General features: G+C 38.4%; 1 protein-coding gene across 2 annotated transcripts in view; it reads right to left on the bottom strand.

The window, feature by feature from the left end:
• Window positions 1-24,807, bottom strand: part of P3H2 (prolyl 3-hydroxylase 2) — a 150,905-nt gene that overhangs the window by 104,590 nt on the left and 21,508 nt on the right. Inside the window, exon 1 of one of the 2 annotated variants that reach the window (XM_077754380.1) lies at window positions 16,736-16,754. The exons of the other annotated variant lie outside the window; for it this stretch is intronic. The gene's annotated coding sequence lies outside the window, so the exon portion shown is untranslated. Of the gene's footprint in view, window positions 1-16,735; window positions 16,755-24,807 lie in introns of those variants that run through there. 2 annotated transcript variants of the gene reach the window in all.

Raw genomic sequence — 24,807 nt, 5'->3', positions numbered from 1 at the left:
GATGAAGATCCTTTATTTGTTTAAAGAAGTTATGTCAAGCTATTCTGTTAAAGTAATATATTGGTACTAAGCCACATTCTCCAATGAATGGTTTGTGAAATGTCGTATTTTAAAGTTCAGAGCACTACCTTTACAGACTGCGTCATAACCCGTGAAAAATGTGCCATGTGTGGAATGTAGCTACTGGTAAAGGACAGGCTGCTTCTAATTAGTCAGTGAGAGATAGTCTGCATAGAGCATGAGATGTGGATTATTCAAATGGAAAACAGTAATTCTGACATGAGAGAATCAGAATTAATCATTTCCATGTCAGAGCCTAGACTCCTACTTCCCAGGATGCCAAAGGCAAAAGCAAATGCTTCGACGACAAAGGCATTTTGCTAAACTCTTGCTTTGGTCAATGCATTTGGCTAGTATATTAAGGACAGATTATAGTACTAATGGCTGCTTTAAATAGGACAACTGTAGCAGACATTGCTTGGTAAAAAAAAAAAAAAAAAAAGTTATTTTTAGAAGTCATATTTGCAGTTGATTCCAGGCTTCTGTTTTGCACTTAAAAGCTTGAAAAGTTCTGGTTGCATATTTAATGTTCTATTAAATACCAGGTATATGTTTTCTTAGAGATTCAAATAATAATGTTCCAATGAAGTTTCCAACCTTGATGTTCAGTGACATACAAATGTGTCCACTTCTCCTCCTGTCCATTGCCATGATTGTTTTATGATAGTTAATATTATTCATGAAGTGAATGAAGCTTCTGTGGTGACCAGCAGAGACTGTCTGAGCTGCCTCTAAACTCAAGCTGTCACCCAAGGATTATAGAGAAAGAGGCTGAGGAGAGAGAAGCAGAGACTTTAGAGAAGGCTTAACTATTTTCTGCAAGGAAGGAAATTGAGGAGCCTCCATTCTTCTTTTGTGATAAGCTAGATCTGAGTCTGCTTATATTCAACCACACAGTTGATTTTAAATTGACACAGTTAAGTTTAAGCTAACCCGAAATAAACATTAAAACAAAATAAACTTAGAATCAATGCTCTCAATAACAAAATTCTATGACACAATAGGTCACTTTGTTTCTGATCCTTTTTGAGGAGTGAGTCATGAGACAAATCAATTCTAAATGAGCTGGATATGGATATTCAGAGAGTGGAACAGACAGTTTTAAACAAGGACATATTTTGTACCTTGATATAAATACAATTAATTGCTCATGTATCTTTTTAGTCTCTGTGCATTCCCATTAGTATATGTTTATTTGACCTCTCTTTATTGAGATTCAGAGTGTGTGGGGCTCTCTGATAGGCACTGGGGATAGGTATAGAGCAAGCACATTCCCAGGCTTCAGTGAAGTGACCATCTAAATATATGTATTTAAAAAACACAAAGATTATCCACATTTCAAAAAGATAAAATTCTACACAGTTTTGTAAATCCTCCTCCCTCTAAATTAACATGGTATCTTGAGCATGCTCCTGACAGAGGGAAGTAACAGAGTGCCGATGCCTAAAAACCCCTTGTCCCAGATTGCAAGATGTCCGAGATTTCCAGAAGAGTATTATGGGCTCTGTTATGGAATCCAATTTCTCCCAGGGTCAGCGCAGATAACATCAGTATTTCAGAGTTTGTCCAGTTGTTCACTAAACCTGCTTCTTTTTTATCCTGGGCACAAAGCCAGAGTATATTTCTCAGCCCCTTTGAATTAATTGTGGCCACAAGACTGACGTAGACAATGAAATATGGATGCAGGTGTTTTATGCCATTTCCAGCCCTGACCCAGAAAAGCCTCCCTTGTAATCCTGGGCTCTTTCTCCTCTGTTTTCTACCAACTGGCTGACAGATGTCAATACCCAGAATGACCTTGAAAGCCATTTGTTGAAGATGGCAGAGGGGAGTACTCCCCACCACCACGTGGATTTTACGTGAGAATAATTATTGTTGTTTTAAACCACTGAGATTGAGGAGTTTCTCTTTTATGACAGCCAGGGTCATAGCAATAAAGACAAAGAGATGATTTTTTCTGTACCTATGCCATTTTTTTAAAAATATTTTTATTTATTTCTAGGAGAGAGAGAGAGAGAGACAGCGTGAGCAGGGGAGGGTCAGAGAGAGAGGGAGTCACAGACTGAAACAGGCTCCAGGCTCTGAGCTGGCAGTCAGCACAGAGCCCGACGCGGGGCTCGAACCCACGAACCGCGAGGTCATGACCTGAGCGGAAGTCGGACGCTTACCCGACTGAGCCCCCCAGGCGCCCCCGGACCTATGCCATTCTAACTGATGGCTTGCTAGTTCTTGTTCTCTCCCTCTTTCCAGCCAAAACATTGGTCAAACCAGCATTTGAAAAGAAATACTGTTTTGTCTATATTGACATGTCCTTAATTTTACATAAAATGGCCAAACAATATTTGGTTTTCATATCTGCCTTTGTCACCAAAGGCAAAAGCCTTCTTGGGTTATTACAATAGCCTTCATCCATCTTCCATCAGTCTGTCCTCCTGCAAGCAATTNCCCCCAAGCCCCTCATCTGTGCTTTTCGCTTATGGCATTCCTCCTGTCTATAATGTCTTCCAAATGCCTCCTCTTCCTACTTCTCAAGATCCAGTTCAAATGACACTTTCTGAATAATGCTTTTTTTGACAGTCCCTAACTGAATAGNTGGGTGAGTGGGTTTTTTGTTTTGTGGGTTTCTGTAGATGTCTCCATTATCAGATCCTTGGTTCTTAGTAGGCATGGTTGGAGTCTGAGCCATCTTTTTACCAAGTACAATGCCTAATATATGGCATTCAAGAAGTATTTATTGAACAAAAAATTAAGGAAGAGAAAAGAGAAGGAAGAGAGAGAGGACAAAGAAATACAAATTACTTTGAGGTTCTCTTCTACAGTCTATCTAGAAACTTGAGCTCCATGTTTCTTCCACAGAAGCAAAGACACAAATACTTGTGTGATTCTATATCCCTTTCACTAATTATTTCCCTCACCTATACAAATAAATTAAAAAAGAAAGAATTAGTGACGAAAAACTCCCGATGACAAATCCTCAGTATCCTTTCCATAATTGTGTCTTCTCAATCTCTATGGTTTTCCTTTTGGATAAGTAATGGTTTTGCATTGCTCTCTGATATTTAATATTAGTCTCCATGTGGGATGGACACATTTACCTACCATAACCATATACTTATGATTCTTCTCACCCATAAGTATCTTATAAAAAGGTTTTTTTAAATTCTTTATGAAAGATGTCTAAGATAAATTTTATAAATCACATATAACATCCTTTCTCAGAACTTTAAAGAGAATACACTGTCAGCAAACATTCTGAGAGAACTTTAAGAAGGAAATTAACCTAGCTGAACTGCAACAAGCAATTAAAAGCAAATCAACAGCTAAATAACAAGAATTGACAACCTTGTCCCATCCTCTGAGACATTATAAAACTCCAGATACCATAACCAACCTTACTCATCACTCTGTGGGTCCCCTGGTATTCTGGCCACCCTGGAATGTGCTCTGCCCCACTGGACACACATAACTGTTGATGGGAAGTTAGCTTCATCTTTTTCTCACACAAAAGTTGTTTGGTCTTAGACATACCAGATTTGGTAACCTGGGCTCAATCTAAAATCTAACTGATGTCAAAAACGAACTGTTTCCTATTTTATTTTAACATTTCTCAAGACCTGGCAAAGCCACATAGAGTAATACTGTAGGAGATTAGTTTTCTTTGGAAATCTATTGCTTGGTCAATGCAATATTTCTGGAAGGAAGATGTACAGACAGGGCTGTTTTATAAAGGACAAAGTTGCAATTTTCTGAATGAGAATTCTCATCACTTAAAAGGATCACCTATGTCTGTAAAATAAAATAAAATAAAATAAAATAAAAGGATCACCCATTTGTTTAAGAGGACAACTGAAATTTGCTGATCTGAATAATGCATTTTTTTCTTTAGCAACAATTTTCAGTTCTCCTACTTATTGATGCTTTCACATCCAAAAAATTGAAATTAAAGTACAATATCTAAGACTTTTATCAGAAAAAGTTGCAAATACTTTTTAAAAAAATCAATTGATTTAATCCCTTATTATGACTTTCTAAACTCTTGCTATATATGCCATCCCATCCCCAGTGGTATCCTGAGAAACTATGAAAAAAAGGTTCTTCATAGTGAAGAGGTCAGTATTTTCATAGGTGGCACTTTAATTATCAGTTCCAACAAAAATTCCATTCTCTGGTATATTTGTCTAAGAAGCCTCACCCACCAGTTCCTTTAGCATAATAAAAGCTCAATAAATATTTGGTGAATTAAGGAATGAATATCAGCCTCAATGTGGTTTGGCCCCAGACACTAGAGTAGTACCCTCTGGAGAAAATAAAGAAGAACAAGAAAGTCTGCAGTGACACACTCTTGGCTTCTCTTCAGGCACATTGCTAAGACTTTGGTTTCCAATAAAAAGAAATTGCCACCTTCAAAAAGGGGATTAATTAGCTCACCAGCCTCTCTGAGTTAGCACCTTTTGACTTGTCAAAGCTAGAGAAAATTGAGGATTCACAGCCCCTAGAGATCTGTTCCTACTCTCAAAGTAGCTATTACATATTGATGGGACATTTTAAGCTCCTTCCATAAATAAATCTCCCCTTCACCTACCCTAAGCTCCAATATGACAGAATTTCTTCCCTGTAAAGTTTGAACAATTTCTTTCCTGCTTTCTGAGTCTTCATCTCTCTATATTAAAATTCTGCCTCTCTCTTCAATGACTGAAATGGTCTGGCACTGCAACACTCAGAGATCTAGAGAAAAGAAGAGCCAACAAAGAAGATAGAAAACAGTCTGTTAAAAGAAGGAAATAATAAGCAAGAATAAGAGAAGGGAAGCCTAGAGAAGTTAGGGTTCCAGATGTAAGATCATGAAAGTAAAATACAGCTGAGAGGTCAAGAAAGCTGGAGGCAAGTAACTGACCATTGGCTCTAGCAAGATGCGGGCCACTGAGGTCATTATGAGCGCCATTGCAGTGCAGCGGTGTAGCCAGAAACCCAATCAGGATGAGTTGTGGAGAAAAAGGGGGAAGAGGCAGAAGAGACATCAAGACCAAACAGGTTTTTAAAGTTGTGATATTGGAGAAAAAGTGAAGTCATGGGCAGTTTATTGTTTTAAGATGGGTGCTTTAAAGTAGGTTTATGAGCTGACTGATAGCAATCAGCTTGTAGCTATAAAGATATTGACGATAACAGCAGTAAAAAGAAAAACGAAGAAGAATTGCAAGCATGAACTCCTTTAGAAAGCAAAGGGAAGAAGCTAGATCCAAGGTACTAGTCAAAAATTTTAATATCATATTAATCTTTATACAGATTTATTTTACTTTATTTTCACATTACTGTTATCATCATCATCATCATTATTGAGATATAAAGGAAAGCAGCATATCTATATACCTTCAGAAGCTAGTGCGCTGGAGGAATTGATGGTGAATATATGAGATTGCTCTCAGCTGATGACATCTACCTCATTTTCTTCGAAGTCTTCGTATGTGACAAGGTGTAGAAGGGGTTCTGAAAAGTATCTAGTTGAATTTTTGTCTTGCATTTGGGATAACTAAGTTCTAGGGATATCAAGTGAGTTTCTAAAGTTATAAAAATGGAATGTGTTCTCTGAAGGAGTATGCAGGATTTGCTTTAGTCATGCTTCCTCCCTTATTCCTCTCCAGCATAATCAAGAGCTGTAACCAAGAGCGCCCCATCCAAGGGGCAGTACTCACAGTTACAGCAAGGAGGCAAAAGTTTAAAACGATAATAAATCCTGATTATCTACATAGCCATTTCTCCTTCCCACATTAAACACTCTTATTTCTAACAAGCCCTATTAACAGCTAGCCTTCTCAGAAAGTTATCTTTAGTAGAAACACATCGCCTGCCTGAAGCAGGGATTTCCATCACCTCAAACGGGCCTCAAATTCCATGCTTTTGCTATAGCTTTATGTTTCACACTTGTGTGTTGACCTCACTTCTTTAACTTCTGTTAATTGAGACTAAAATGCTCACTGTTAAGCTGGCCAGAGCAGGACATCACCATCAAGGGGCGCCTGGGTGGCTCAGTCAGTTAAGTGTCCAACTTTGGCTCAGGTCATGATCTCATGGTTCGTGGGTTCAAGTCCTGCATCAGGCACTGTGCTGATAGAGCCTGGAGCTTGTCTTTGGATTCTGTATCTCCCTTTCTCTCTCTAATCCTCCCCTGCTCTTGCTTTCTCTCTCTGACTCTCAAAAATAAATAAAAAATTTTTAAAAAAGAACATCACCATCAAGTTATGGGTAGACTGCTCAAGGTCTTTTTAAATGATTTAAAAGCTGAGTAAATTATATCAAGGAAAATAATTTATTAGATAAATTTTAGAAAGTAAGATCACCCTGGCTCTAGTTCTGGATTCTAGAACATTTTTTCCACTAGCTTCCAAGAGATACATCAAATCTAAGTACGTAATTTCATCAGTAAATTCCAACATGTTCCAGAATGACATATTTGTACTGAAATTCATGAGCTAAGCAAAATCCCATGACACTGGCTTTAGCCATCATGATTTGTTTTAGGCATCCAGACGGTATCCAAATGTTTACGAGGTAAATGCTGAAATAAGTGTCCTTTGAGGGGCTTGCATTAATTTTGAAACCTTCTATTATAAACCACAATAAACAGGCTTTTTTAGTACCAGTCCCTAAAAGGAATTTGACATCTAGAAATATCGAATTAAACTTAAAATAGTCAATAATTTTTTCCCCTGGCAAATCAGTTAAATCTGCTTACAGTTGCAGTGACATGTAAGTCCAGTCTATTCCTATAAATCCCAGCTAATCCTGGCATTACATTAATCAATGAGCAAATGTTGGTTGACAGCCACTAGGAATTTTTATTACAAAAGTCAAAAATTGAATAATTTGATTTATTCCAAATTATCCCAATGAGAATTTTAAAAGCACTATTGGGCTATTTCACTACTTTCCATTCCAGGAAAGATTATAGTCATTGCCTCCTTGTAGTCTTCATGGGTCTTTCTAGGCACACAAATGTTGAAACAAACAGTTGCAAATCTAAAAAAGTTATCTGAGTGATTAAAAAGCTAATTTACTTTTCTAGTATTTAAAATTTATTTCAAATTAATTCTGGGTAAGTCTCCTGATCTCAGATCTGAGTTTGGGTGATTATTTGAGGAACAATGGTGAATTGGGAAATATATGTGCAGGGTGAATATCCTTAACCATAAAATATATCCTATCATATAACAATAAGAAAAATAATCAGGGGCGCCTGGATGGCTCAGTCGGTTAAGCATGATGCTTCGTTTCGGCTCAGGTCATGATCTCATGGTTTGTGAGTTTGAGCCCCACATCAGGCTCCATGCTGACACTGCAGAGCCTGCTTGAGATTCTCTCTCTCCCTCTCTCTCTACCCCTTTCCCTTTCACTCTCTGTTTCTCTCTCAAAAATAAATAAATAAACCCCCCAAAAAAATTTTAAGTCAATATCTCAATAAAATAGACAAAAGACAGGAACAATGGTCAATAAACATATTTTTAAAGATTTTTCAAACTGATAATCAAAAATGCATATTATGACAAAAGGAATTTTTTTATCCATCAAATTATATCAGTTTCCTTTACTTAAGTATAATCTAGAAAGCTGGTAGTGGTTCATGCCTCAGCTGCTTAGAGTATGAAGTGGTACCAACTTTCTCAATATATTCCAAATGCCTTCAAGTGTGTGTATTATTTGATTTAGCAAGTTTTACTCCCAGGAATGCACTTTAAGGAAATAATGGGAAATGAATATTTAAATAAACTAAGAAGCATTAAGTAGTATTTATGAAAGTGCAAAACTATACACAGCTCAAAGAATTAGAGGAAGTGTTGGTGAAACAGATTATAATACATTCATACTACAGTTACACTACAGCCACTTAAAAACACAAAAGGTTTCATTTTATACATTTTTAATTAATAAAAGTTACAAAACAATATGCACCATAGGAGTCACATTTTGTTTAAATATACATATGTATTTAGCGGGAGTGTACCTAAAATGGTACAGATTGAAGTGTTAGGAATGGTTAGGTCTGGGACATGATGTTGAATCAGCATTTATTGCTTAATTTCTTATTTATACTTTGCTTTTCTGTATTTTGCAAATTATCTGCAATGAACACATATTATTCTAGAAAAAGTAAATATTATTCTTAAACCACTATTGTAACAGTCTCATATCAGAGTGTCTTCCTGTACTATTTTTAAGCTGCGCTTATATCTCTCCACAAATAGCAGAAACAAAATCACATCATATACACAGAGATAATATAAACAGTAGTTTGTAATCAGCCCTGTGAAAGAACTGAATATCACAATTTCCACTGACACTACTGGAAAGAGAGATCCAGAGCTCTGAATGGAGAGTGGGTGACGGTAAATGGTCTTTGTTAAAAGGATGTATATGTTGTGACATATGAGCTGTACACTTTTTCTGTGTCTGTGTTATACTTCAGTGAGAAAGATTAAACATAAGTCCAGCCATTGAATGCTGGCACATTCCATGCAGGCTCACAGCAGAGTTAGAAAGAAGCCCATGAGGTCATTCAACCTAACCTCTCAGCCTGCTTCTTTAGGGTTACAGAGAAGAGATGCCACAATGGCTTGGATGTCATTCCACTGTCAGATATTTTTGATAAAACCTTATTTTTCACAGTGAACCACAAACAATATGTCTTTTTCCACCTTCCAGTCAAGTCTGAACTAATAAACTACAGGCATGCTTGACTATAGATGGTAAGAGGATCATCAAGCACTGAGGCCAGGCATGCACTCCTTCATCTGGCTCGAGAACTATAGCTGCCCCCACAACTCTGGTGGCCGTGAATGAAGGACGATGACAGCAGTGTGCTCAGAAACTGCGGTGTGTTAACAAAATTAGGGCACATGCAAAGAGTGGGGCCCAAATGTCTACAGCTTGGCTGACGGCAAACTGAATTTCTGTTTCAAAGCCAGTGCTGCAGTGGTGTATGGATGTCCCACAAATGTGACTGGAAAGAAGAGATGCTTGATAATGGAAACAGACAGTTCAAGTGCAACCAAAGACCTTTGCTTTTTTTGACCTAAGCCCATACCTCACACCAGCTACAAATAAGACCTATGAATCATGTCTCCAGCTGTATGAACCTTGCCTGAGTTTTTGTAAATGGCAAAACAAAACTTACACAGAATACTGTTGAATGCAGTTTACTCTTTGTGGATGGATCAGTTATTGAAATAGATCATAAAATGAATGTTCATCATTAAATTAAGAAATATTGCTGTATAGACAAAAGAAAGACAGGACATTTAACCTACAAGTCGGGACACTTCAGTTACTCTTGAGTCTCCACAGAGAAGCTATGGGACTCTAACTAAAACATTGCATCTTGCACTACTTCAATTTATTCATTAAAGTGTAACTGGATCGCTTCATCTTAAAATCTCACTTATTCCAGGCAGTCCAAATCTAAATCTAAGCACTATGATTCTCAATTTTTAATCTCACACTTAAGGCTTCTCTGCAAAGAGAAATAGATGTCTCACTTTTCCAAACACAATTTAACTCTCACATTACAGAAGTTGTATGTGGATGAGTATTCTAGAGCCAATCGCATCTCATTACAGCCATAGGGGAAAGACGAAAAGAGACGCTGGTGCACAAGCGAAGGCAAGCTAGTGTCTCCTTAACCAGTATCTCTTTTATCCACTATTGTTTCATGTCTTTTTCTCTCCCTTCCTCATGCATAGTCTTAGGACCCTTCTAAAATGAAGAAAGGAAAGATCCGAAAGTAAATAGAGAGAAATGTACACAGTGCATCAAACTCTTGGACAATGAGAATGACTCTGACCACAATCACTTCTTTCTAAAACCTACCCTCCTCTGATTTTGCACAAGCTGCTCTTCACTCACTCTGAATGAGGACACCAGACAAACGGCACTTCCTCCAGATATCGCTCCTCCACTCCCGCTATCACTTGTTAGTATGTAATGTGGGTGATCCTTTGACCAATACAGAGGTAAAACAGAGAGGGACTCTGTACCCAAGGAGCTCACAGCTGTGAAAACCAGAATATGAAACAAGTTACTGTCATGCAAGTAGAAAAGAATGCACGAAGAGGAGGACACAAAGGAAAGCATTCTTCCAAACTCCAGGGGTCAGAGAAAACTTCCTCAAGGGCTTTAAAGGAAAGGGTAGGATGTACACATGTAGAGATGGAAGAGAGAGGCACCAAGAAAGAGACAAGTAGGAGAAAGATTGGGCCGGTACTTAGGGTACCTGCAAATAATTAATGGAAGATGGGGCTGAATGATAGGATGAGTCAGAGAAACCTCGAGAGCCTTGAATTCCAGGCTAAGGCAGGCAGACTGTAGAGGGATTATTACTACAGATTTTACTACAGATTCCCACAGAGGAACAATGCAACTGAATCTGGACTTCGTAATGATTCATAGCTCAACTTCTCTAAACTACTTTTCAGCTATGTTTCAGAGAAAGTCCCCCAGGGATATTTAAACCCAGCTTGGGTTTATACTGCTTGTGGTAACGTAAACTGTTGCTCTGTATGGTATTAAATGTGAATTGAGCAGATTTCATTTCATCTATTCAGTTCCTATCTCCTGCACAACTTTATTCTGGGCTTAGCCTTTAATGTTAGCAGTGGTGGCTTCCCACCATTTTAAGATGTGAATTACATAGATACAGATATAGATATATAGATACAGATATACATAAAGACTGAAGTAATTAAGGACAGGTGTCCTTAATTTTGAGATATTTATGTACTTTGGAAGGAACACACTCTGGATGTCAAGAGCCAAGTGCTCCCTGCTTCCTGGAATCTTCACAAGAAAGAGGATGTGTTTGACCATAAAGTATCAAAAGCCAGAACATTCCCTGAAGTTCTTTCTTGGCTCTAGGATACGGAATGCTGGGCAATTCTAAAATATGGTGACGTGCTACCTTAATTGTGCAAAGAAGAGGCAGCTATCATAGCTCCAGCAACATGAACTAGAACATGAAAGAAGTTACTCCCAAGCAAGGTAGGAAAGAATAAATTCACTAAGAGGGGTACACTCTTACAAAGTGGCAGTGTCTGCTTACAGATCCACATAGTCTCCCATCTCAAGTTTACCTTGTGACCCACATAAGTAGAATGAACAGAAGTTGTTCTAGGTTGGTGTCACCTGCCTGTGTTTCTGGATTCAAATAAAGCTGAATAATCCAAAAGGTGTTGTAATCCACAATTTCTGTCTTCATTTGTCTGAGGAAAAAGGAAATTCATGGAAGAAAGATGACAAACTGAAGGCTACCCCGGCTGTTGGTTGCAAACACAGAAATCAGCAATGAGGTTTTTTGAGTACAGGTAAGGACACAGCATCCTGTCTTCTCTTATAAACAGTGTGAGGAGACTTGACTTTAACTCAGCAATGATGATTCATCTGATCAATAATTTCAACTACATCAAAGGAACTCCAAAGACAAGCAAGCTAAAACTCCCCTTGGGTTTAGGATTCCTTTTTTTTTTTTCCATTCTGAATAGTGGCTTAAAACACAGTACTATCTACCTCTGAGAGGCACTAAAATTTTCTAAGCATCCCATACCCACTGTGGAATCTTAAACCAGGAGTCTGTATCTTAAAAATATAAAAATATTTTTAAAAAGAGAGAGAAAAACAAAAAAGAGGTAGGAAAACTTTCCTGACTGTTTTTAGCTCCGGTTGATTCTGACTCAGCCCCACTGGCATGCGTGATTGAACGTTTTGTGTATAACACAAATTCCAGCCCAGTGCCCTCCATTCGACATGTTCTCATTCCTGAGCCTGACAGCACAACTGGTCTCCTAGCAACTCGCAACATTTTCTCTGCCTAGTCATCTGTAGCAATTGGCTCTTTTACATGGTTGTCCTTCTCTCATCCCCTGTCCAGACAAGAGCAAAAACTTTCTATGCCAGCAAAGGGGTCTGAGGTCTGGATCCTGATCTGGAAAATCAGTTCAGATTGAATTCTTCTCTTCCATCCTAGTTTCTCTTTCTCTCCCCTTTTCTTCCTTCTCTTTTCTGTCACACACACCCACTTGCACACACACACACACACACACACACACACACACACAGAATGGTCTTGAAATCTTCCTGAGTGATAGCAATATTGTCAAGCACAAATAAATAAATACATAAATAAAATAAAATAAAATAAAATAAAATAAAATAAAATAAAATAAAAACATGGAATGTTCCTTGCCTAGTGATAAAGTTAGGAATTCTGCTTCTTTGGTTATCTCATCATGTAAAAGAGGATGGTAAATACCCACCTCACCTCGTTATTGGGAGGCTCAAAAGACATAAGGAATGATAAAGGGTTTTGAAACAATAGAGATTTCAGTTATTACGTTAATGGTATTCATTTTAACAGTAAGTGGAGGAAATACTCTTTAGACACATATTTAGAAAGAAAAATAGAGGAGACCTGGGAAAACCAGTAATTATTTACTTAAGGACTAACTCCAATCATAAATAACATAATTAGAATTTATCCTCTCTTCATCACCCAAATTTCAAGTACTGGTGGTATCTTATGGAAATAGGAGACTAGAAAAAGCAAAATGGCATTCAAATGACTCAGAACTGCTCCTGTTGGCCCAAGACAATTCAAATAAGGGCCCTTCCAATGGCCTCCAACATGGCTTAAAACCTCATGTAAGAATTGATAGGGAGCTATTCTAAGCCCTCTCGATCCTCTTCCTTAAAACATAATAAAGTAGGGGAGTCTGGGTGACTCAGTCAGTTAAATGTTTAACTCTTGATTTCAGGCCAGGTCATGATCTCATTGTTCATGGGTTCAACCCCATATTGGGCTTTATGGTGACAGCACAGAGCATGCTTGGGATTCTCTCTCTGATCTTCTTCTGTTCACTCAGTCTCTCCCTGTCTCTCTCTCTCTCAAAATAAATATATAAACATTAAAAAAAGACATTATAAAGTACAACTGGAGTTTGTAGGTAGACAGAGTGGAGAAATACCTAAGGGGGAAAAGAACTTAGCAACTGTTACCTGCTCCACGAATCCAGAGATCAAGGGTTCTTTTCTTTGTTAATGTTTTGGTTTTTTTTTTTTTTTTTTTTAATTATCATTTTGTCTTCATTGCTTAGAACAGGCTCTACTGCTTGGTAACCTTTCAATAAACATTGGTTGAAGATGAAAAAATTCTGTGGTCAGGACTGTCAAACTGCTCATTTTAGCAGTTTTGACTGTATTTATGATGAGTTTGACTAAAACTCATGATTACTACTAGCAAACTAGGAAATACATGTCTACTATCTGGCACTTAGAAGATGCTGTTGTTTCCTCTTCTACTACTCTCCAACACAACCATCATTCATTATCTCCTACTTAAGTAGTTAGGGGGAATCATGTACAAGGAGCTTTATAATCTAGCAAAGGAGAACGACAAGCAATAATAGCCCTATTAGACGGGGAAACTTATTTTAAGACCAAATGATATATGTTTTCACAAACTAGAAAGGACTATACTAACTTCAAGTGTGACTCTCCTCACTCTTAATTTCACAGAAAAGAAAAAAATAGGCTCAGTTCCTTCACCTGTTGAGTGTATGCCCAAATTTACTCTGTCTTTATTTACTCCCATAAGATCATCATTTTCTTCCTGCAAATGAAGACTCTGCTCTTTGCAAAGAAAGTAGTAGGTACGCATTAATGTTTTCAGTCAAAAGGCACAAGAGTGGTCAGCCAGCTCTCGTGGGCCCTTTGCTGGGGGTACAGGTGGGTGGGAGCACTCTTTGCATAGAGGTTGTTAGCACAGCATTGGGAGGCATGGGCTCTGGAGCCTGAATGTCCACCATGCTCCAGTCCTACCTCAGTCACTGACAATCTATGTAACCACTGACATCAGCCTAACNAGAGGTAAAAAAAAAAAAAAAAAAAATTTATCCAGGCAACTTCTCTGATGGAAAAATAAGAGATAATGGAATAAAAATAATGGCCTTTCCATCTGTTGAATTCACTGACACCTTCTACAATCTCTTAATTAAAGCAAAAAGAAACATGCTGACGTTTCACCCACACACAGACAATAATTTGCTTGAAAAGCAGTTCAGGGTTTTGATTACCAACCTTACAGCTATGGCTAACAGTAATACCCAGTTAAGACATCTATGCTTATGCTATCTCCAAGCAAACAGTTGGCACTTATGTGCCTCAGTTTCCTCACCTGCATAATAGGAAAAGCATAAGTATTTCTACATTTTCCATAAAGCTATAGAAATGATCAAATAATATGAATAAAAATCAATCTGCAAATTTTAAAGCTTTTATACATTTTATGGCATCATTTATTACTATTGTAAGTTCATGTCTGTAAAGTACTTTGACACATAAGAGACTAGGAATGGAGATTATAGTAATATACATTTAAATAAAGTCTTTAAGATTTTCTTACGTGATCTATTTTTCTTACTTTAGTATATAATTATATGTAAAAAATATAGCTTCATGTTACCATTGACCCCAAAATAAGTGACTATAATAATAAGGGCTTCCTACATCAGGATGTATGTTGTATCTTTTCGAAACTGAAACTGAATGCAAACGGAATGAAAACGAGTGATTTAGAGAAAGGGAAAGTACAAGTTTGTTTCAGGGAAATGAGTCTGATTGCTAAAGTAAACTATCATCTACTTTGACCATTTTCTCATCTTCAGGCCTCAGAGAGCAAGGGACCCTTTCTCAGCCCATGAGTCTAGTCTGGAGAAGAGGCACTATCATACATCAGCCATATACCTGCCCTAGGTTCACCTTGCTCTGCGTTATTTGCCTCAAAGTCTTAAAATAACATATTCACTTTAAGCCAACACTATTTCAGAACATTAAGTTATAATATGAAATGCAGAAAAGCTGAAGTGATTCAAAGAGTCAGTGATAGAATGGGGCAATAGGAAGAATAATGTGACAATACTCAGCCACTCACTCATTCCAACAAAACTACAATTCATAGGGTACAAAAATGTGCTGAATTGCACATGTGCTGAATTGCAAAACTAATGGCTGACACACTGATCCTGTGAGATGAACCTGGGTGCAAATCTTGAATCTGCCTTCTTCTAGTTATATGGATATGCATAAGGTAGTCTTGGTTTCCTCATCTATAAAAAAAAGATAGGAAGAAGAAGAAGAATGGCTACATCAGGGTTCTTATGAGGAATAAATGAGCTTATACAGGAGATGTGCCTGGCAGAGTGCCTTGCATAGAATAAGTGCTCAAGAACAACTAATTACCCTTACTAATATCAATACATCATACGTGAAAATAGAGAATCACTTTTGAGAAGAGGTTATATACTCACACATTTTAACAACTCAAATTGAAGTTTCACTGTAATCATATTTTGGTTAAAGAACACAACATTCCAAGTTTAAGTAAGTGAATATGTCTATTTAACCAGAATCCCATAGTGCAGAGAATCGTGGAACTTACCTGCATTCACCTAAAGTCATAAAAACCAATTAGTGGGTAAGGATGTCCAGATCTTCCTCTTATGAAAAAACGGACTTTCTAAAAATGTGAAAACCCGATTATGAAAATAATTTGCAGCTTTGCTTCTTCAGCATAATCCATCCAAAATCATATTTGGCATAAGTAGGCACAAAACATCTTGTGTATTTTAAGGGAAAGACGGGGAGAGGAGATGGGATGCTCAGCGTAAAGTTGCAACAGCAGGAAACACTAAAATCATCAGAAGTGTTAGGGAGGAGGGGTGCCTCATCCACATCAAAGGAAGAAAATCCACACCCTTTCTAACTTGGATAAGGAAAGGATTCAATTCCCTGGTGTGTCCTTTTTGACTAAAAACTACAGCCTACATAAATCTCTCAAGATTTTTTTGAAAAAAAAAATCTGAATGTGCAAAAAGGATCAAACCCTTTTTCAAAGCATTTTTAAATGGTAATCTTTCAACTGGGGAAAAATGAGGGGGTAGAAATTATATCTGTCATCAAAGGATCCACCCATCTAAAAATGTGTAATTGTGGTGTGGCCTGCCCCATCACAGACATAAAAGAAGCTTTAAATAAAAGTTCTTTCTAAAATTAACTGTGTATAAAAATTCCCTAGGCACCCCTAGAGATCTAATCCATTCTCAAATCATGTATAGCCTTTCAGAAACATTTTGGATTAACATCAAACCTTTCTTCCCCTTTGCCAATTGCACCCAGGGGCAACCCTAGGCTCCACACAAGAGAATCCTGCCTTCTGGTTTCCACTGGGCCTGTAGCAATGTTCAGACAAAATAGCTAACTAAATTCATTTAAAAATGAACAAATAATAACCACAAACTTGGTTGGCTTTTTACAATGAAAATTTGGATGTTTTGGTTATAGGAACAATGAACAGGTTAAGGGCCTATGTGTTCCATGCTCATTATTTTGAAAAAAAAAAAAGAATGTCTCTCAAATTCAATAGACATTTGTCAAAGCAACTTGAGTTGTTAATGAAAAGGAGATATAAAGAGTGTTGTATTCTCTCAGTGACTTAGCCCAGGTCAAACAGCTATTAAAGAGCAGAATTAGCATTTGAATCAACCCATGACAAGGTTAGGACTCAAATGAGTTGATTGTGATGATGACTATGCATTCTGGGTATATGGCTAGAATTCCTGAATAACCCCTCACCACTCACCTCCTTTATCCTACACCAAGGCCTCCTCCATGTCTCTGCAGCTGACAAGCTTCAGAATAGGAAGAGAACACTCATCAGATGTCTTTCGCTACCAAAAGGGAATATGGATATCAATTAATCTTAGGAGCTTTTAACCAAACTTTCCCATCATTTAAGAGAGTTTCAGTTACATTTCACATAATTGTGTCTAAATTATTTTGTGTTTAAATTATTCAGAAAGCTGTCTTAATTTTCTCTGTCTTTTGGCCAGAAGACGTACCTACAGTCTTAGTCACAGGATTTCCAAGTCCTCTTTTTTTTTAATTAATAGTTTTTACTTATTTTTGAGACAGAGAGAGAGGAGAGAGAGAGCATGAGCAGGGGAGGAACAGAGAGAAAAGGAGGCACAGAATCTGAAATAGGCTCCAGGCTCTGAGCTGTCAGCACAGAACCCGATGTGGGGCTCGAACCCACAAACTGTGAGGTCATGACCTGAGCCGAAGTCGGACACTTAACCAACTGAGCCACCCAGGTGCCCCTTGGATTTCCAAGTCCTAAAAGCATACTGCAGAGGGAGGGAAGCCTCACTGTGAAGACTATAAAATCCAAATGTCAACTGAATAAATGAAGAGTTACAGAGGCTAAAATTGTTATTCTGACCAATGGTCTTGCAGTTTCAAAACTACATTAAATATTTAAAATATTAATATATAAAAATATGCCAACTCTATGAAATGCCTTTATCTCATTCCTTTATTTTTCTTTCCAGGATACAATATGAAACAATGCAAAGTACACAAGTTTGGGGGTCAGACAGACCTCACCTCTAATCTTTTCTCAATTGGACTTTTTGAGTCACAGTCTCCTCAATCCTAGAGCAGAAGTAAGATTTCTCACAGCTTTAATTGCGAAAAACAACAACAACAATGTGGTCTTTGGAGAAAACAATTAGGATTGCACTAACCACAAACATTGAATTAGACAGTATATGTGGGCTTGGGCTTGGTTTAAAGATGTTTTTGATTTAAGTACTGGATTATTGTTAGGATGCTCCTGATGAAATTCTCTCATTTCACAGATGTCATGACTAAAGCCCAGAGAAGAATGGTGACTTTTTCTGGGTCACCGTGAGTCACAGGGAGGAGAAAGAGCTAGAACCCAGTGCTCTTCTGCTGCATAGCATTACCTAGCGATGCAGTCATCTGTGATGTCTGCTGTGTGGACAGAGGGTTTTTGGTGTAAGCATGGTATCAACAAGAAGGCCGTAATGAGGAAACATCTACGTTTGTCCATACGGACACACTTAAAGATAACTAACCCCCAGAGATGCTACAAGTCTCTGGATATATGTGGTTAAAGACACAGGCTTTGAATTCAGAACAGAAGTGTTTGCACAGAAGAAAAGGGACTGGTTTCCCAAGTGCTACACAGGTGCCTGTACACATTATCTGATCCTTTGCAGCTCCACACAGGCTAACAGATTCAATATGCTCCTTCCAAATGAATGACCTTTAGAAGTACTCTTATTAGAGCTGACTACATTTTTCCTCTCTGTAGCGTATTTTTCATTGTTTAATAGTAATTACTTTTAACCCTTTGTTTGAAACAGGTTAGAAAAACCTAGATGGAAAAAATAAGAACGTTTATGTAAAAAATTAAGTTTTGAATTATTGGCATATTTGATGTGTTTGGGAATGTCCTTCCTGCATTCGTTAACATAGATTATAGAAATGCAGTGCACTTTAACTTTGTGGATAACTTCCTCTTTGTATCGCTTTCATCTTAAATTTAAAAGTCCGCACGTATATATTCCCAGTAATTTTACAAAATCAGTAACATGTAATGGCCTGATCTTCAAATATCCAGGGTAATACTTTTAACTAGACAGGCAAAGAGAGATGAAAATGTTCTGTTGAGTAAAGCAAAGTATACTGAAAAGATTCACTCAAACAAAATGTGTTATTCACTACTGCTTATTCTGAGTGTTTGGGTGTGCCCCTCCCTGCCAGAAAATTCCTGTGGTGGAACCTAATTCGTAATATGACAGTAATTGGACGTGGTGCCTTTGGAAGGTGATTAGGTCATAAGGGTGGCACCCTCCTGAATGGCGTTAGTGGTTTATAAAAGAGACCCCAAAAAGCTCCCTTGGTGCTTCTACCACAAAAGAACATAGCAAGAAGTGGGTTCTCACCAGATTCAGAATATGTCAGTGCCTCAACCTTGGGCTTAAACACCCTCTAGAACAGTGAGAGATAAACTTCTGATCTTAAAAGTTACCCAATCTATAGTATTCTGTTATAGCAACCTGAACAAACAAAAGACTATGACCAAAACTAGCCTCACTAAATTAACTCCCACACTCCTTATTCTGTACTATTGATTTTGACCATTGGAATCACTAACAACACCATCACCCAAGCAGCAAATGTTGAGGTCATCTTCAACGACTCATCCCCAAAATTCAGACTAAATCTGTTTGACTCTGACCTTAATGGATCTTGGACCCACCGTCTCCTCTTGTTCCTCAAAACCACTGTCTTACTTTAGTACTTCATTATCTCTGACATGGTGTTACTAAATAGTCTCTCCCTGGAAGAGCAAAGCTCACAGTGGAACTTGTGAAGAAAGGATCAGGTATCTATGAAAGAACGTAAGCACCACCATATGAGGTGTTAGGTTCCGTGGGTGTCACTGGGGTACCCTGCTCGCTTCCAGATACCCAGCTGTCCTTTCTACCTCCCAACCTGCAGTGGTGCTCTGGGTTTCCCAAGTCTGCACACAGCCTGAAGGGAATCCAGTACTCCTGCTTCCGTGGTAGGAACTTCTGGATCCAGGGGCTGGATCTAAAGAATTCCATGAGGATCTGGAGAAATCTTTTTTTTTTAATTTCTTTTTTTTATAGTTTATTTATTTTTGAGGCAGAGCATGAGTGGGGGAGGGGCAGAGAGAGAGGGAGACACAGAATCCGAAACAGGCTCCAGGCTCTGAGCTGTCAGCACAGAGCCTGATGCAGGGCTCGAACCCACGAACCGTGAGATTTGACCTGAGCCAAAGTCAGATGCTCAATCGACTGAGCCACCCAGGCGCCCCTGGAGAAATCTTCTTCTCTGCTACCAAGAAGTCATATAAACCCTCTCAAATATCCAGAAAGAAAAACTCTTGTCATGGAAAGGAGAATGGGGAAAAGATAGCAAATCCAAAAGATTGAGTATCTTTCCAAAGAGACTGAGCCATTCAAAACGGGAGGGGGGGGGCGCAGGGGGAGGAAGGGATGAAATGTAATTAACTGACAAATTAAAGCCCTGCTCCATAGTCCAGCCCCTGGTCCATCCATTCAGTAGGATGGATATTTATGGAGAAGGTTAAATCTGTGCAACATAAACTTTAACTTATTCACACAATTGAGTAGTAGTAAGTAAATCTGCAACACTTATATGATAACCCATGCTATTGACTCTACCTCGAAAACTCGATTTGCACACTCTTACCTCTATACAAATACTTCTCAAATTCTATCACTGTTTAAATATTTGTATCACCTCCTTTAACGTAAGATCCTTCATGGGAAGGTCAATGTTTTATCAATTTGCACTCTTTTTTAATGTAAATTAAAGACCTTAGCACACACTGTAGGAACTCAATATTTGATGAAAACTAGATTAGTTATTCCAAATGCAGATAGATCTCTGAACTTCCATAATGCCCCCAATTTTCATAGGTCTTGTTAGTTTTGTGTTTGGTGATGATGTGTGGGTAGGGAGTCAGTGGAAAGAAATGGCCGGGGAGGGCGGGGAGACAGAAGACAAAAACAAAACTTTTCTGGGTTAATGCAAATTAAAGGCAAAGGTGACCACCCTACAGTTTCACAGATAACCTAATCTGAATGATGCCTTCAGATCAAAATTTACATGTTAGGTTTCCAATTTGACTTTATGCAAGGTGAGTTTAATAGAGACCAAACATAAAATTCCCTGTGTAACACATGGAAATAGTCTTCATTTCAACAGATCTGAACTCTCACTTGTTGATGAACATAAAATTTAATGCCATTTTTAAAGGAGTTTTTTTCTCAGGTCCTTAAAATGAGTATTTCCTTCAAAGACTTTTGAAATCATAAAAAATATTATTTCCTCAGAATATAAAGNGGGGGGGGGGAGGGGAGTCCTTTTACAATATGGCTTGAAATGACTGTCCTGGACCACACTGAAAGCTTCTGAGATGTCTCAGAAGGAAAGGAAAGATGGCAGATTATTCATTAAGCTCAAAAGTTCCATATTTCTCTGTTGATCGGAAAAATGGTATGAAGTAAGTCTGTGCTTCTTTGTACACTGCTGATGTCTAAAAAAAAAAACACATGTAGGTCTCCCTTGTGACGGGACTGTAAACAAAATGAGTCTGAACTGGCAATGGAAGAATAAAAATTGTATTTAAAAACATATCTTTATCTTGGCTCTTACCTGATAACTGCAGTTTTAGGGTAAAACTCAGCACAACATAAGATGCCAGATCAGAAGAGAGGTAAAGGGAAAATTGGCTTTTTTTCCTGAGCAACAGCTATGGGCCTGTAAGAACATCAAACACTGATCCAAAGGAAAATCCCTGGGCTTGAATATTTTCTCACTTTTAGAAAAATGAGATTATTAATGAGATTCATATTTATTAAAAACTTATTAATGAAATTCATTTTTATTAAAGTTAAAAATTTTACTTAGCATTTTTATATATGTGACTGGCATGAAAACAGTCCCTGTAATACTGGAGAATGTTCAGGAATGAACCTCCTTCCACCCATGGAATATGTATTGTTTAAGTTTGTTTATTTTGGGAAAGAGAGAGAGAAAAAGAGAGTACATGAGCCAGAGAGGGGCAGAGAGAGACAGAGAGACAGAGAGAGAGAGAAGAGAGAACCCTAAGCAGGCTCCAAGTTGTAAGTACAAAGCCTGACACAGGGCTCACTCTCAACAAGCCTCGAGATCAAACCTGAGCCAAAATCCTGAGTCAGACCCTTACAAACTGAACTACCTAGGCATCCCATGCTTTTTTTATTAAACATGCAATATTTGATTCTCATCTATACCACCCTTTAGCCCCTCTACACTCCACAACACCTTGAGTACCTGGCATGCAGGAGAGCCAGAGGGAACAAGAATTAGACCTGTTTTAGTTAGAAGTCTTCCCCACACCCCCTATGGTGTCCCTAGGCAGATGTTAGGAGCCCCCCAGTCACACCGCATGCTTTATTCCTTTATCCTCCAGGACCCTGCCACCACCATTCATACAAAATGACCAAGGAAGTCTCCAGCAGAGTGAATCGGATATTGAAGTTAATGAAAAATTCCAAAGTAGCCATTTGAAACAAGAGCAATACAGGATGGGCCTCCATGTCCTGAGGCCAGATTATTAGGAACTGCTTAACTTCTCCTTCCTTGTGCCTTTCTGCTTCTGCCCTCCTAACCGCAGGCAGGACAGAGTAAATGGTCTCTCCCAATTCTAGAAGCCAGTCACAAATGCTCACCTTGGGCCCCATCCTCTGCCGGCCTTGTTTCTGTATCTTTTCAGGGCAAGGATGCAGTATTTATAGGAAGAAGCCAAGGAGGGCTTTGAGATATGTGAGGGGAAGCACGTCAGAGACCGGGAGACAAGTGCTGGCTTTCAGGCTGGGCCTTCCCAGCCCCTGGAGTCATAATCCTCTGGGCAGGACAAGATGGGTGTCCAATTTGTGAGGTCTGTTAAAAGAGACGTGGAAACCACAAAGCTGCCACCCTGGTGCAATTTGGGTTTTCGATCCCATATTTAGCTCTACTATTGCCTGATACCACATCACATTTCAGTCACAGAGTGAAGAAATGATGAATGGGGCCTTTGTGGGGAAGGCTTTCTGGGCCTGGCAAAGACTTGGTGGTTGGTGAGGTAAAGCCTGTGGTCGGGTGTCTGTGCCATAAAGTGGAAAGAATGTCAAGTCAATGAATCCTCTCTGTAGGTAGATGATCCAGGACCCTGGGGGTGAGTCTTCAGAACGGCTCCCTGCCCTGTGCCCCAATAGCATCTTTCCATTTCTCATCATGCATCAGGTCAAACCAGTTTCTTACTTAAATAAACATGGTTATGTCCTCAAATAATTGGTCATTTCTTTAGAAGAGAGCATGTATTTCCTTTTCATTTCTTTTTCCTTCTGGGGTGGACTAGATAATAGGCACTAAAAAAAAAAATACATTGAGTAAAGTACTTATCAAAAACAAAATATTACTCCGGTAAATAGACAAACATTTTATAAATCTACTTCCATAATTCTCACTGAGCATATTATAGACTCAAAAAATCACTTCCAACCATTACCTTAGAACACGGACTCTATAGCCAATAGAATTCCTTCCAAGCACTTCACTGCCACCAAGTCTTTAACCAGGTAACTCCTCCAATTTGGAAGGCCCCACCCTTCCTTTGTTTGGGGGACTCTCATTCATTTGAAAGGCACAGCTTCAATGTCAACTTCCCAGGGAAGTTTTCCTTGACTCAACCTTGACTCAACCCAAGTTATCCTTTCCTTGATCCATGTTTTCATGCCCCTTTTCACAGACGATTTTTAAAACTTGACATATATGCCTGCCTACACTCTCCCAAAACTATGAACTTTTAAGACTGGGATTCTGCCATGTTTAGTATGAGATGTTTATTTTATAAATGAATTAAATATTGAGGCCAGTGTTTGTAATACAAATGAAGAGGAATATTGACCACAAATAAATTAAAAAAAACAACAACAGGTAATCCAAAAATTATGCCTGTTGGCTTCCATATTAATTCTGATGTGAAGACACAAATTTACTTTCTAGGTAAATTAGAGACAACATTAAGTTTAAATCTGTTGAATGCCTTCTGGTCTGAAACAGTACTCAAGTTGACAGAAGTGCTTTAGGAGTCGTATCTTCCAAGTGGAAAAAAGTGCACATAACAGTGACTTAATGAATGCATACTCTTAGCTTCATGCTTCTCCTTAATTCACAGTTAATGGAATAATATAATAGGCTGTCCCAGGCTAATTCCTAGTTTAAGAAAACAAAGGAAATGTTATTATAACACCACTGACAACTTGGTTAGGAAAAGATGTACACTAAACAGATATTTGGCTGTAGTGTATGTGCCTTATATACCTATGCCAGAAAGTTTTTTTTTAAATATCAATCTATATTAAGTGTAAAAGAAAATATGGCAAAAGCCAGACCCCTAGTACATACACTACTTGGAAAATACTGAAAACATTTACACCAAATGAAGGTGTTTTTTAAAATTTATTTTGAGAGAGACACGCAGTGTCTGTGGGGGAGGGGCAGAGAGAGAGGAAGAGAGAAAATCTCAAGCAGTTTCCACACTGTTAGTGCAAAGCCCGATGTGAGCCCGATGCGGCCTGATGTGAGTGAAGCTGGAACTCACAAACTGTGAGATCATGACCTGAGCTGAAATCAGAAGCTGGGAATCCTAACTAACTGAGCCACCCTGGCACCCCTACCAAATGAAGTTTTTTAAAGAATCTATAGGCTGGCAGAGGAAAACAGCATTCTGATCGGATAAGAGCAAAGAGAGGCTGGAAACTCAGTATCCATTTCTTATGTTTTGACATTCTCTTTGAAGTGGGGAAGATGAGATACAGAGAGCCTGGAATGTTAATGAAAACACTGGAGAAAAGGAATAGAGAACCTAACTCGAACTGTATGGTAGGAACCACCTGGATGCCTGTGCTACTAATGCATCATTAAGGATGTAGAGTCACGTTTTCCAGTAGGTCTTAGCCATACTATATTTCTGTCAAAGAGGAAATGTTTCAGCTGAAATAGTATACAAGGGCCATGTAGCTATTCCAGCCAAGCTCCTACTAGAATAACCCGAGTGCCATGTGTCACTTCCTCACCAATTCTGTCCATCTTTAACTTGCTAAAAAACAAAACCTTCAGAGACGATAGTCTGCTTAGCAAAATAGCTCGTGCTTAAGACAAGACTTAAAATCTAGAAAATAGTTCCAGTAAGAGCTGCATCTTACTTACATGATTAAAAAAAAAAAAAAAATGAAGGGCAAAGGACTTAATGGCATTTTTCCA

The sequence above is a fragment of the Crocuta crocuta genome, unplaced genomic scaffold (assembly GCF_008692635.1).
Source record: "Crocuta crocuta isolate KB4526 unplaced genomic scaffold, BGI_CrCroc_1.0 scaffold70, whole genome shotgun sequence".
In the NCBI taxonomy this organism is placed as follows: Eukaryota; Metazoa; Chordata; class Mammalia; order Carnivora; family Hyaenidae; genus Crocuta; species Crocuta crocuta.
This window is presented reverse-complemented; position numbering and strand designations above follow the sequence as displayed.